This window comes from Typopeltis vanoorti, chromosome 17 (assembly GCF_054136105.1).
Source record: "Typopeltis vanoorti isolate ZY-2024b chromosome 17, IOZ_Tvanoo_1.0, whole genome shotgun sequence".
Classification (NCBI taxonomy): Eukaryota; Metazoa; Arthropoda; class Arachnida; order Uropygi; family Thelyphonidae; genus Typopeltis; species Typopeltis vanoorti.
The window spans coordinates 83817159-83829407 of record NC_143565.1 but is presented as its reverse complement, the minus strand read 5'-3'; the positions used below and the strand labels follow the sequence as shown (position 1 = coordinate 83829407).

General features: G+C 35.5%; 1 protein-coding gene across 1 annotated transcript in view; it reads right to left on the bottom strand.

Annotated features, from left to right (window-relative positions):
- ERR (estrogen-related receptor) overlaps window positions 1-12249 on the bottom strand; it is a 136413-nt gene that overhangs the window by 71522 nt on the left and 52642 nt on the right. The window lies entirely within an intron of this gene.

Here is a 12249-nt window from a genome sequence, read left to right as displayed (position 1 = left end):
AACATAGACAGTCTTTATACATAATTAGCATGAAAACGTTGTAGTTGTATTTGAAGCTGTTCTTTCATTTGTTGCATTGTTGGGAGAGTGCGTGCTTGCTGCATCACGTGAACGCCAGTACATGATTACAGCTGAATGACTATCTGGGAGGTTGTAGCTCAAGTTGTTATTTAGATGAACAGGATTGAAGATGATTTCTCTCAATTCCACAATTTTTCTCTCTATTTCGTCACTGCAACGGAAGATGTTTGTAGATTTTTCCCAGCAGACTTTGTGACTTTGGTTATCATCATTAGGATTAGCCGAGAAAAGGATATGACTTGATAATGCACTTGCAATAGTCATTCAGCTGTAATCATGTACTGGTGTTCACGTGATGCAGCAAGCACGCACTCTCCCAACAATGCAACAAATGAAAGAACAGCTTCAAATACAACTACAACGTTTTCATGCTAATTATGTATAAAGACTGTCTATGTTGTTCATAGTCTTTTAACCCTCAATGTTTAGTGTTTTTTCTTTTATAATGTCACCTGAAGAAGGCTGTTACAGGCCGAAACTAGTAGTGTGTTTATATTAAAACCTTTTTAATTAAATCTCGGTTCTAGTCATTCAATTTTTTTCAAAAAAATATGTCTGCATTACTTCAACATTACCTGTGTGTATATCATATATATATGATATACACACAAATAGTGAAAAGGTGTAACAATTTATTATTAAAATACTCTGGATTAGAGCTATTATATATTAAACTCAATTTAAAGGTTAAGGGAGTTTAATATGAGAGATTTGGTATAGTGCAGTGCAGTGGCGGCAGGTGAAAATTTTAAGTGGGGGTGCTGCATATACAAAAAAAAAAAATAAAAAAAAAATATTTTTTTTTCCTAATCAGTAACCAATTTATTAATAAATAAATTTACATATTAAAAAATTGCTTTATTAAAAATATTTCACCCTCACCACAAACAAACAAACAAACACCAATAAGAAAAGTTTCGTATCTCACAAAAATAACATGCAAGCATATGATACACTGCTCAAACGAGCAGTGCTGGAATGACTTGTAATGTGCAAACGAATATCAGCGAGATGACTACATTTGGCCAAACGGGATAATTCTGACACTGTTAGAGCATGTTTCATAATCTTTAGATTATTTGTTTCATAATCTAAAGGGTGCTTAAGGGTCAAAGCTTTATAACTGAGAGGAGACCTCCACATAGCCTTTAAAGGAATGCGGAGAACCGACCAGGGCTTCTGACCTAATGTCCAATCCTCACCTTCTCGTGGTGCACCCTGTTGGGTATCTACTTTGATACTGAACGAACGAGGATGGGCTGGCAATTTGGGATTTAGCCGACCAAATTGTATTCTTATTGGTTAAACCAAAATAAAAAATGATGGTACAACATGACAAAATTTCATGCTGGCTGGGGCGTCGCCCGGTTAAACAAGGCCCATGTTGTTTTCTCCAGGGAACCAGGGCGAACAGCGAAAAGTCAGCTACTGGAACAAATCTGAAAACAAACCCCAACTCAACATCACCAGAGTTAAAGATCGGTACTATCAACGTAAGAAGCCTGAATGGCAAAGAAATGGAGCTAGCTGAGGAATTAGATAAGTACCAGATCGACATAATAGGGGTGACTGAAACAAAAAAGACCAAAACTGGTGAGATCTTTCTGAGCAATAAATACAAAATGTTATATTCAGGCAATGACAATCAAGGAAAAGAAGGAGTAGCCATTGTATTCAACACAAAATACGAGGCTAATCTTCTTGAATGGCAGTCAGTCTCAAGTAGAGTAATGTGGGCAAATATGAGAATGGGGAACTGGACAATGAGACTTATTTGTGCCTATGGTCCCACAGAAGGTTCTACTAAGGTAGAAGTGGAGGAATTTTTTGAGGCTTTAGAAAAAGCAACTGACACAATGAAAAAGGAAAAGTTGGTCCTTGTTGGGGATCTAAATAGCAGAGTAGGAAATTATTGTCAGACATACAAAAATATTTTGGGAAAATTTGGAGAAAAGAGCAAAGCTAATAATAATGGCAAATATCTGTTGGTTTTCTGCTCAGGACATGGACTGGTTATTACTAACACCATGTTCCAACATAAAAATGTGCACAAATTCACATGGAGAGAAGAGGCTAGGAATAAGAAAAGTCTCATTGACTATGTTATTGTTGATAGTGATGTTTTCTCCCTGGTGCAGGACACCAGAGTGTACAGAGGATTTGAAATTGGAAGTGATCACTATTTAGTCTTGAGCAGGATAAAATTGAATTTCATATTGAAAAGAATAACATGTAACAAAGTTTTAAAGCGAATAAAAGTTGAGCAGCTCTCAGATGTGAACTGTAGACTAAAATACACAAAGATTATTGAAGAAAAAATTAAAGAGTTTGAGAACAGGAACCAAACTTTAGAGATTCAGTGGCAAGCCTTGAAGAAAACCTTGATTGATTCAGCCAGAGAGGCATGTGGTGAGGTTGTCTGCAATATCATAGAAAAATCAAAACTCCATGGTGGACACAGGAAGTTAAAGAGGCAGTGAAGGAAAAGAAGAAAGCATATCAAAAGTTCCTGGCAAATAAGTCAGCTTTTACTCTTACAGAATACAGAGACAAATGTAAGAAAGCTAAACAGTGTAAAACTAGCTAAACAAAAGTCATGGGAGGACTTTGGCAAGAATATAGAAAATAAATATCAAGAAGGTGGCAAAATATTCTGGAGGTTGTTGAAGAAGCTTAGGAATGGAGGAAAGAGTGCTGTAAAAGGAATTAGAGATGATAAAGGTGAAATGAAAACAGGAGAAAAAGATATCCTTGAAGTATGGAGTAATTACTTTGAAAAACTGCTAAACGAAACAAGCAGTGATGACAGCACAGTGATAAAAAACACTGACCAGGCATGCAGTCAGGAATACATATCCATACTTGAAGTAGAAAAAGCCATCAAAGGCTTGAAATGTGTAAAGGCAGCAGGAGTAGATGATATTCGACCAGAAATGCTGAAGTATGGTGGTATAAGAGTCTTACAGTGGCTGCACTGCATAGTTCAGAAAGCCTGGGCAGAGGGACGAATTCCCGATGATTGGAGTAGAGCTCTCATAGTACCCATATATAAAAAGGGAAATAAAACTGAATGTGAGAATTACAGAGGTATTTCCCTACTGAGTGTTCCTGGCAAGATCTATGCAAGTATACTTGAGAAACGGTTGAGAAGAATTGTGGAAGAAAAGCTTGGTGAAGAACAAGCTGGATTCAGGCCAAATAGAGGCCGGCAGGATCAGATCTTCACTTTACGACAAATAGTCGAGAAAGCATGGGAATATAACAAAGATCTGTATTTAAGTTTTGTCGATTTGGAAAAGGCATATGACAAGGTGCCAAGAGAGAAGCTATTCAATACGCTGCAGTTATATGGTGTCAATGGGGCATTATATCAAGCAATACTTAGTCTTTATTTGAGTTGTGAGTCAGCAGTTAGAATTGAAGGAAGTACAGGAAGATGGTTTAATGTTAAATCTGGTGTGAGACAAGGATGTACATTATCCCCTCTGTTATTCATTATCTATATGGATCACATTATGAAGGAATGTGGTATTAAACCTGATATGAAAATTGGAGATGTTAATGTCAGCTCTTTGCTTTATGCAGATGATGTTATACTTCTAAATAAATCCGCTACAAGTCTGCAAGATTCTCTGACTAAATTGAATAGCTCTTGTAATAGATATGGTATGAAGGTCAGCAATAAAAAGACAAAGACAATGAAAATAGGCAGAATCATTGAAAATGTCAACTGTGTTGTGAATGGAGAACCTGTGGAACAAGTAAAACATTTCAGCAACTTAGGCACAATATTTACTGAAGATGGTAAACTAAATATAGAAATAGACAACAGAATCAGCAAAGTTGGTATCGTGGGAAGTCAATTGAATAAATTCATATGGAATAAGAGAGAAATTAGTCAGAACACTAATTAGCTGTATACAAGACAGTGTTCAAACCAATTTTAACTTATGGATCTGAGAGCTGGGTCAGAAGTAAAACACTTGACCAAAGACTAGAGGCCGCAGATATGAGAGTCCTGAGAAAGATCAGAGGCGTGAACAGATGGCATCAATGGCAATATCATATTAAAAATGAGGATATTAGGAAAGAACTTGACATTGTCAGCATCCAGGAATGCGTTAGCAGAGCTAATCTCAGATGGTATGGTCACTTAAATAGAATGGGAGAGGAAAGATTAGCAAAACAAGTGTTCTCTGCCAGGTTGGCAGGAAAACGACCCAGAGGAAGACCAAGATATAGGTGGATTGATACGGTACAAAGTGCCTTAGACGATAGAAATATAAGATCTGATAATGTTGGAGTCTTGACAAGTAACAGACTGATTTGGAGGAAAATTGTAGATAGGAAGTTAGTAATGATGTAATTTTTTCATGTAGCACTGTCATATCCTGTACACCCCTTGAGGGTACATGGCAGGAATTTGATGATGATGATGAAGTGTTAATTGAACAATTCCAATTATTAACTATTCAATCACTGTCGAAACATAAGCTGTAACCTTTAACATGTTGTATTGCATTTATCTAATGTTGTAAGTATTGTTATTATTTATAAACACAAACAAAATTAAAAATTTTCATTTTTTTCCTTGGGGGTGCTGCAGTGTCGAAGTGCTTATGTACGGGCCGCCATACATAAGGCAGGAAATGTGTCAGTGAGACTGATGGAATTTCTGTGATGGAAGATCAGGTGAAAGAAGAGAATGTTATGAAGGAAATTGCTTGCTTAGATGGAGTACTTCGGAGATAAAGCGGAAGAGCAAATGATTACTGACATGTCAGGTGACTGGCATAGCTTTGGGGGGAGTGGGGTGCAAGGTAAAAATTATGGTGATTCTATGATAAGAGGAAACATAATGGGATCATGACTAAATCTAGTTTCACTGGTGTGTGCAAAATTCAGGATGCAAAGATAAATGAAAACAGTTTTGACTGTTTTTTGGCAGGCACTAATGACTTCAAAAGTATGGTATATGACAGAAGATATGAAAGTTATGAAAAGAAGCAAAAAAAGATTGAAAGAGAAAGATTGTGAAGCTGCTGCCATGGCATGAGAGAGGCAAGTTGAAGAGAGCAATGACTGCAAATGAGTTGCCTACCACATGCAAAAGGAATAATACACAGCTTGTAGACCTATGCATTGAATTTGATTGATAGGACTTACATAAGGCAAATGACGTGCTCTTAAATGGATTTTGAGTTAGATGTCTTAAGAAAGCAGTTCATGAGTGTGCAAGGACAAAGTCAGGAAAACTAGAGCTATTATGGGATGCACGTGTGTGTAAGCACCCATGAGGCAAGTGAATATGAGAATAATGAAAAAAAAAGATGCATGTCCACACAATTCTTTGCAAGAAAATTGAAATAACATTGTAATGAAACCACATATATGAAAAACAAATGCAGTTAAACAAGAAATATTTTAGAAAATAAAGTTTCTTTCTAATTTATTTAGTTAATTAGATGTTATTTAGCTTTTTTATAATATTTTCATTCTGTATATTCTGTAAGCTTGGTCAGGTACAAATAAGAGAAGGGAGACTTAGGACGAGTTTGGAGGCCCTAAGGTGGCACCAGACTAAGCTGCGGATTGCTGGTAACCAATCCAGCTGAATCTTTTCTTACTCAAATGTCTCAAGAAAGAAGTAACTGACTCTGACATGTTAACGAATATGAGCAGGATAAGGAAAGGTAAGAAACAGGAGTATCCATCACAAATATCAAGATCTAGACAAAACCCTAATAAAAAGAAATATCAAATTAACAGAAACAATGAAAAAACAAAAAAGGTTCAGATGAAATGGATAATTACATTTATACCTACAGTGGAGTCAAAAAGGAAGAAAGAGAAAAATCAGGAGTAATGATTTTTATTCACAAATCAATTAAAAATATATATATCATACATTACAAATAAGCTGTGGATTCCCGACTATTATTGGTGTCTATGCTCTAGAGGAAGGAAGAGAGAAAGATAGCAATGCCTTTTATTCAGATTTACAAAAAATAACAGATAAAATAAACACAAATGATTATCTACAAATGTTCCCTACTCTGGCAACAGAGTAGGGAACATTCTGGTAGGTACAAATATACAAACAAATGGCGAAACAACATGCGATAAATAGATACAGACTTAGAGATTTTAATGCATATAATAGCTTAAAAATTACTAACACTTTTTTCAAGCATAAAGACCGGCCTGGTTGGCCGAGTGGTTAGCGTATCTGCTCTCCAACCAAAAGGCTACAGGTTTGAATCCCACCCTGGGCATGGATGTTTGTGATTGTCTGTGGAAATGCCAGTGGTAGTGGTGGTGGGCGGTAGATGGAGTTGGTGGAGACAAGAGAGTTGTAGAGTAGGTGCCCTCCTTTGATGAGTCCCTTTGTCTTTGAGAGTCTTTGGACTCCCTGGAGGTGTCATGTAATAATAATAGTAAATTTACTTGGGAAACAAGAAACTTAAAAAGTATAATACACTATATAATAGCTAATAGGAAAACAGCTATGATATTGGAATAGCCGGGTATTTAGAAGTGCAGAAATAGAATCTGATTGTTATCTCTTACAAGGAAAATTAAGAATACCCCCAAGATGGTTTAAAATTAACCAAAACAGTGCTAAGTGCTCCAGGAATCTTTTAGAGTTCAACTCTTGGCTGTTAAAAGTAACCACCTTCATTTGCAAAGAATAAATGGAAAACTAGAGCAAATAAAAGAAAATGATGATATACAGATAGAATGGAATAATTTAAAAAAAAATGTATTAATAAATGCAACAACAGAATGCCTCTGAACAAAAAGTAAATGGAAGAGGAGAATGGGAATAAGAAACTGAGATCAAGACATTGAAGCAATAATCAAAGATAAGAAAGAAGCATATAAACAATGGATAAACACAAAATTACTAGAAGCAAAAAATTAATTATAAATACAAAAGCAATAGCAAAAAAAGCCTGTCGAAAAAAGAATAGAGAATGGGATAACTTCATAGCAAAAATGGAAAGAGATCTTACCGTGAAGAGACCAAATACATACATAATTCTAAGGAATGTGAAGAAGGAGGTAAAAGAAAAAGTGAAACATGAAATAATCAAAGAAAAAACATGGCTGGACTTCTTCCAAAACTTATGGCAAGATAGTAACAAATCTAAAACTGATACATTGCTTACTACTAACTATACAGTGGAAGAAATAACATTACAAGAAATCCAACAAGCAATGCAAATAAGGAAAATCCCCTGGAGAAGATGGAATAAATATAGAACTTATAAAATATACAGGCATCCTATTAATCAAATGGCTTTTAAAATTATTTAACAATATCTAGCAGCAAGGAAAAGTCCCAGAAAGTTGGAATAAGGCATTTATAATCCCAATATATAAAATAGCGATAAGTGCAACTGTGAAACTACAGAGGAATAAGTCTCCTAAATATTAGTTATAAGTTATATGCATGAATATTAACTTCAAAACTTAAATCATATGTAGAAGATAAACTTTGTGAAGAACAAAATGGCTTCAGAAAAGATTGATCATGCATTGACCCAGCTTTTACTTTAAAAATCTTAATGGAAAATCATTACGAATACAACAAAGAAACGCACATAGCATTTGTAGACTACCAAAAAGCCTTTGACAATCTTAAGGAACAAACCGTGAACCATACTCAAGAGCATTCCAAATCAGTTGCTTGCTGCAATAACTAATATGTATCAGAACAACCAAATAGCTGTAAGAATCAATGAGAAAGTTACAGAATGGAAATCAATAAACAGAGGGGTCTGTCAAGGATGCTCAATGTCACTACTGTTATTTAATATCTAAATAGATGAATTAGTAAAGAAATGAAAGAAAAATATAAAACCAGCATTTAAACTTGATCATGGAACTATACTTAAATAGTCTTTCATTTGCAGATAACCAGATAATCCTAGGAATAAGTGAAGATGAACCCAAAGATCAATATACTCCTTAAACATAATTGCTAAAAATTTGGAATGAAAATATCAACATACAAAACAAAATCATGGCTTTTAGAGGACTATTTCCAGTCAGAAGTAAAATCATGATTGAAAATAAAATTTTGAACAAATTAACTGCATCAAATATCTTGGATGTGCTTTATCATATACAAAAGCATCATATCATATACATTGACATCAAAATTTCAAATTTTCTAAAAATAACAGGAATGACCAATAATATTTTGGTCATTCCTGTTATTTTACCAAGTTCAAAAGTATACAAGAATAGGAGTTTATAAAGTTTTGAAAAGACCTTCTCTACTGTACAGAAGTGAATTACGGACCATAAAAACTGCAGAAGAAAAAAGAATAGAAACTGGAGAAATTAAATTCCTGTGAAGGACAGCAGGGCTATACTCTCTCTCTCTCTGGGACAAAAGAAGCACAGAAATATGTAAAGAACTAAAAATAGGCTCAATTTTGGACAAAGTATATGAATACCGAAAGAAGTGGATTAACCATATCGAAAGAATGGACAGTTCAAAACTACCCAAAAAAAATACTCTGATACCACCCAATTGGAGGATATAAAAATCAGGGTCAACCAAGAGAAAGATGGAAGGAAGCCAGAACAGGAAATTGGTCCAAAATATCCAAAAGGACGATGATGACGATTCATTCTGTATAAAGTGAAATTAACACAGGGTGTCCAAAAAAGAACTCCGGAATTCTCAATGAAGTTTATCTTATGACATTTTGAAGGAGAAATGTATGTAGCATATATTATCAAAGTACAATGTTACAAGTTTGAATACCTGTTAGTGGAACTCAAATGTGTTCACCATTTGTAGTCCTACAGACATTAAAACAAAATTCCACTTCAGACCATACTCGGGTAAGCATATTCACAGGAATTGCTTCTATGGTTGCTGTTATTTCAAGTATTAAACGAGTGTGGCTTACCTGAATATGCTAGAGAACTTTGTGTTTTCCCAGATTGAAAAGGTGGAGGGCCTCATTTTTCAACAGGATGGAGCCCTGCCACGTTATGTGGCAATTGTGTGGAGTGTGCTTAACAACCGATTCCCAGGAAAAAAATGAATAGGGAGAAGGTCTCAATGCTTGGCCACTGCACAGTCCCGATTTGACTACAATGGATTTCTTCCTTTAGGGCTAAGCAAAAGGTATTGTGCATCAAAGAAAAAAACCAGTCCCTTGCCCACTAAACCATAGAATAACAGCAACTTGTATATTGTATTTTCCTGATTGATGAATTCTCTAATTTCTGTTTTTTCTTTACTTAGATACTACAGGTTCTGTAGATGAGATGTAGATGTGATTACAAAATTGATAGGATGGTTAGGGAGTAAGGGCACCAAATTTCAGAATGTTTATTTTTGTAACCTTTAAGTATTTTTCTGCACACTTAAATCATTCATCCAGATGTAATATTTTTTTACTCAATTAATTCAAAAGATTCGGTGTTTTCAATTATAGGACATCCATGTATTTTGGAACTGACTCCACTTTTCTTGCATAGTAAAGAGATTTTGAAGACTATTATTGTTTTACAGGGCTAGATTTTATATAAAAGCAAATTATGATAAAATTGCATAAATCCTTTTATGATGTAAATTAGCTTAAGACTAAAAAGGCATAGTATTTTATGAAACGAAGAAATTTGAAAACTGATATTTGTAACATTTGTCTTGACTGAAAAAAAAATATATATAAATAAAAAATGTATAGGTGCATGCTCCCAAAGTGAAATACATAATTAATCCTCTGGTGAGAATTAATTAATCAACTACATGGTTAGAGAATGGGTACATCAACCATTCGGCCTACTGTTTATTTTCAAACTCTTCAAAAGAGAATTAATTAACTATGTATTTCACTTTGGGAGCATGAACGTATAAATTTTTCAAACCTATTTTATGCCTATGTAGAAAGAAACTATATTTGCTAAAATATTTCTTGTTTTGCATTTGTTTTTCATATGAAGGTTGTAAATAAAGTAGTGGCAGCATTTGAGTTACCAACTACATCTCTTAGGAGATGTAGTTGGTAACGCAAATGTTGGTTACTCTTGACAGATAGAAATGCTAATTGTATGTACTGTACATGCATACATGGTGATTAGGGAAGCCTGTGGCAACAGCGCACTACCATACCAGACTGTCGCGAGATGAGTTAGTGCATTTCGTGTAGGGCAAGATCACCTGGATGATAAATGCCATGAGGGATGACCTGCCATTTCAGATGAATATGCTGAGCTTGTTTGAGAACTTCTCACAGTTAATCAGCAATGGAATATAAACTAGTTAGCCCAAGAAACTGGGATAAACCACCGAGGTGTTTGGCATCCTAAAAGAGAGGCTCAGTATGAGCAAAAGTTCAGCTCGTTGGGTTCCATATCACTTGACTGAGATTCAAAAATAGCACAGGTAAGCAGATGCTGGCCTCCATCTGGAATAATATGAAAATGAAGGGGATGCATTCCTGAATTGTATCGTAGTCATTGATGAAACTTAGGCAAGGGCTTATGAGCCTGAACTGAAGAGACAATCCAAAGAATGATACCATTCAGGATCACCTCATTCCAAAAAAAAACTTTTTTTGGATGGGGTGATCCAAATTTTGCCAGAAACCCAACAAATTAAAGTCATGCTGATAGTCACTTACAACATTCAAGGTATTATTCTTCGTCATGCTGTGCCTCAAGGGCAAACTTAATGCACAGTACTATCAATGATTTCTGGAGCACTATTAAGGAGAATACAACCGCGTTTTTTTCACAGGTTTTCCACCATGTCTGTTGCATGATAAGGCATATCTTGTGTCACAATTGATGATGGATGTTGGACAGGTAACAATGGGAAGTATTGGAACATCCTCCACATTCACCAGATATGTCTTTGAAACTTTGACTTGTTTTGCAAAATTAAAGACATCTATGAGGCTGTTACATGATATGCAAGAGGTTCTTCGAGCAATAGGTCACACTCATTGATATCAATAGACAATGCACTGCTGATGGTATCCAGTAGCTCCCACAAATTTGGAAACAGGTGCAGAACAGGCAGGAGATTACACTGAAGGGGATGTAATTATATCGACTTGGCAAATAAACTATTTTACACTTTGTGCACATGTTGCCACTACTTTATTTACAACCATCATAGTTACCATCATAAAAACATTCAGTTATGAAATAGCATTTGAATGTTTGAGCGACAGGGTGCTTAAGGGTCAAAGCTGTATAACTATGTGGAGGGCTCCTCTCAGTTATGGGAATCAGTTTAAAGGAATGCTGAGAACCGACCAGGGCTTCTGACCTAATGTCCAATCCTCACCTTCTCGTGGTGCACCCTGTTGGGTATCTACCTGGATACTGAACGAACGAGGATGGGCTGGCAATTTGGAATTTAACTGACCAAATTGTATTCTTATTGGTTAAACCAATATAAAAAATGATGGTACAACATGACAAAATTTCATGCCAGCTGGGGCATCACCCAGTTAAACAAACCACCATTTTCAACAGGGAACCAGGGCGAACAGCAAAAAGTCAGCTACTGGAACAAATCTGAAAACAAACCCCAACTCAACATCACCAGAGTTAAAGATCGGTACTATCAACATAAGAAGCCTGAATGGCAAAGAAATGGAGCTAGCTGAGGAATTAGATAAGTACCAGATTGACATACTAGGTGTGACTGAAACAAAAAAGACAAAAACTGGTGAGATCTTTCTAAATACAAAATGTTATATTCAGGCAATGACAATCAAGGAAAAAAAGGAGTAGCCATTGTATTCAACACTAAATATGAGGCTAATCTTCTTGAATGGCAGGCAGTCTCAAGTAGAGTGATGTGGGCAAATATCAGAATGGGGAATTGGACAATGAGACTTATTTGTGCCTATGGTCCCACAGAAGGTTCTACTAAGGTAGAAGTGGAGGAATTTTTTAATGCTTTAGAGAAAGCATCTGACACAATGAAAAAGGAAAAGTTGGTCCTTGTTGGGGATCTAAATAGCAGAGTAGGAAATGATTGTCAGACATACAAAAACATATTGGGAAAATTTGGAGAAAAGAGCAAAGCTAATAATATAGGCAAATATTTGTTGGATTTCTGCTCAGGGCATGGAGTGGTTATTACTAATAGCATGTTCCAACATAAAAATGTGCACAAATTCA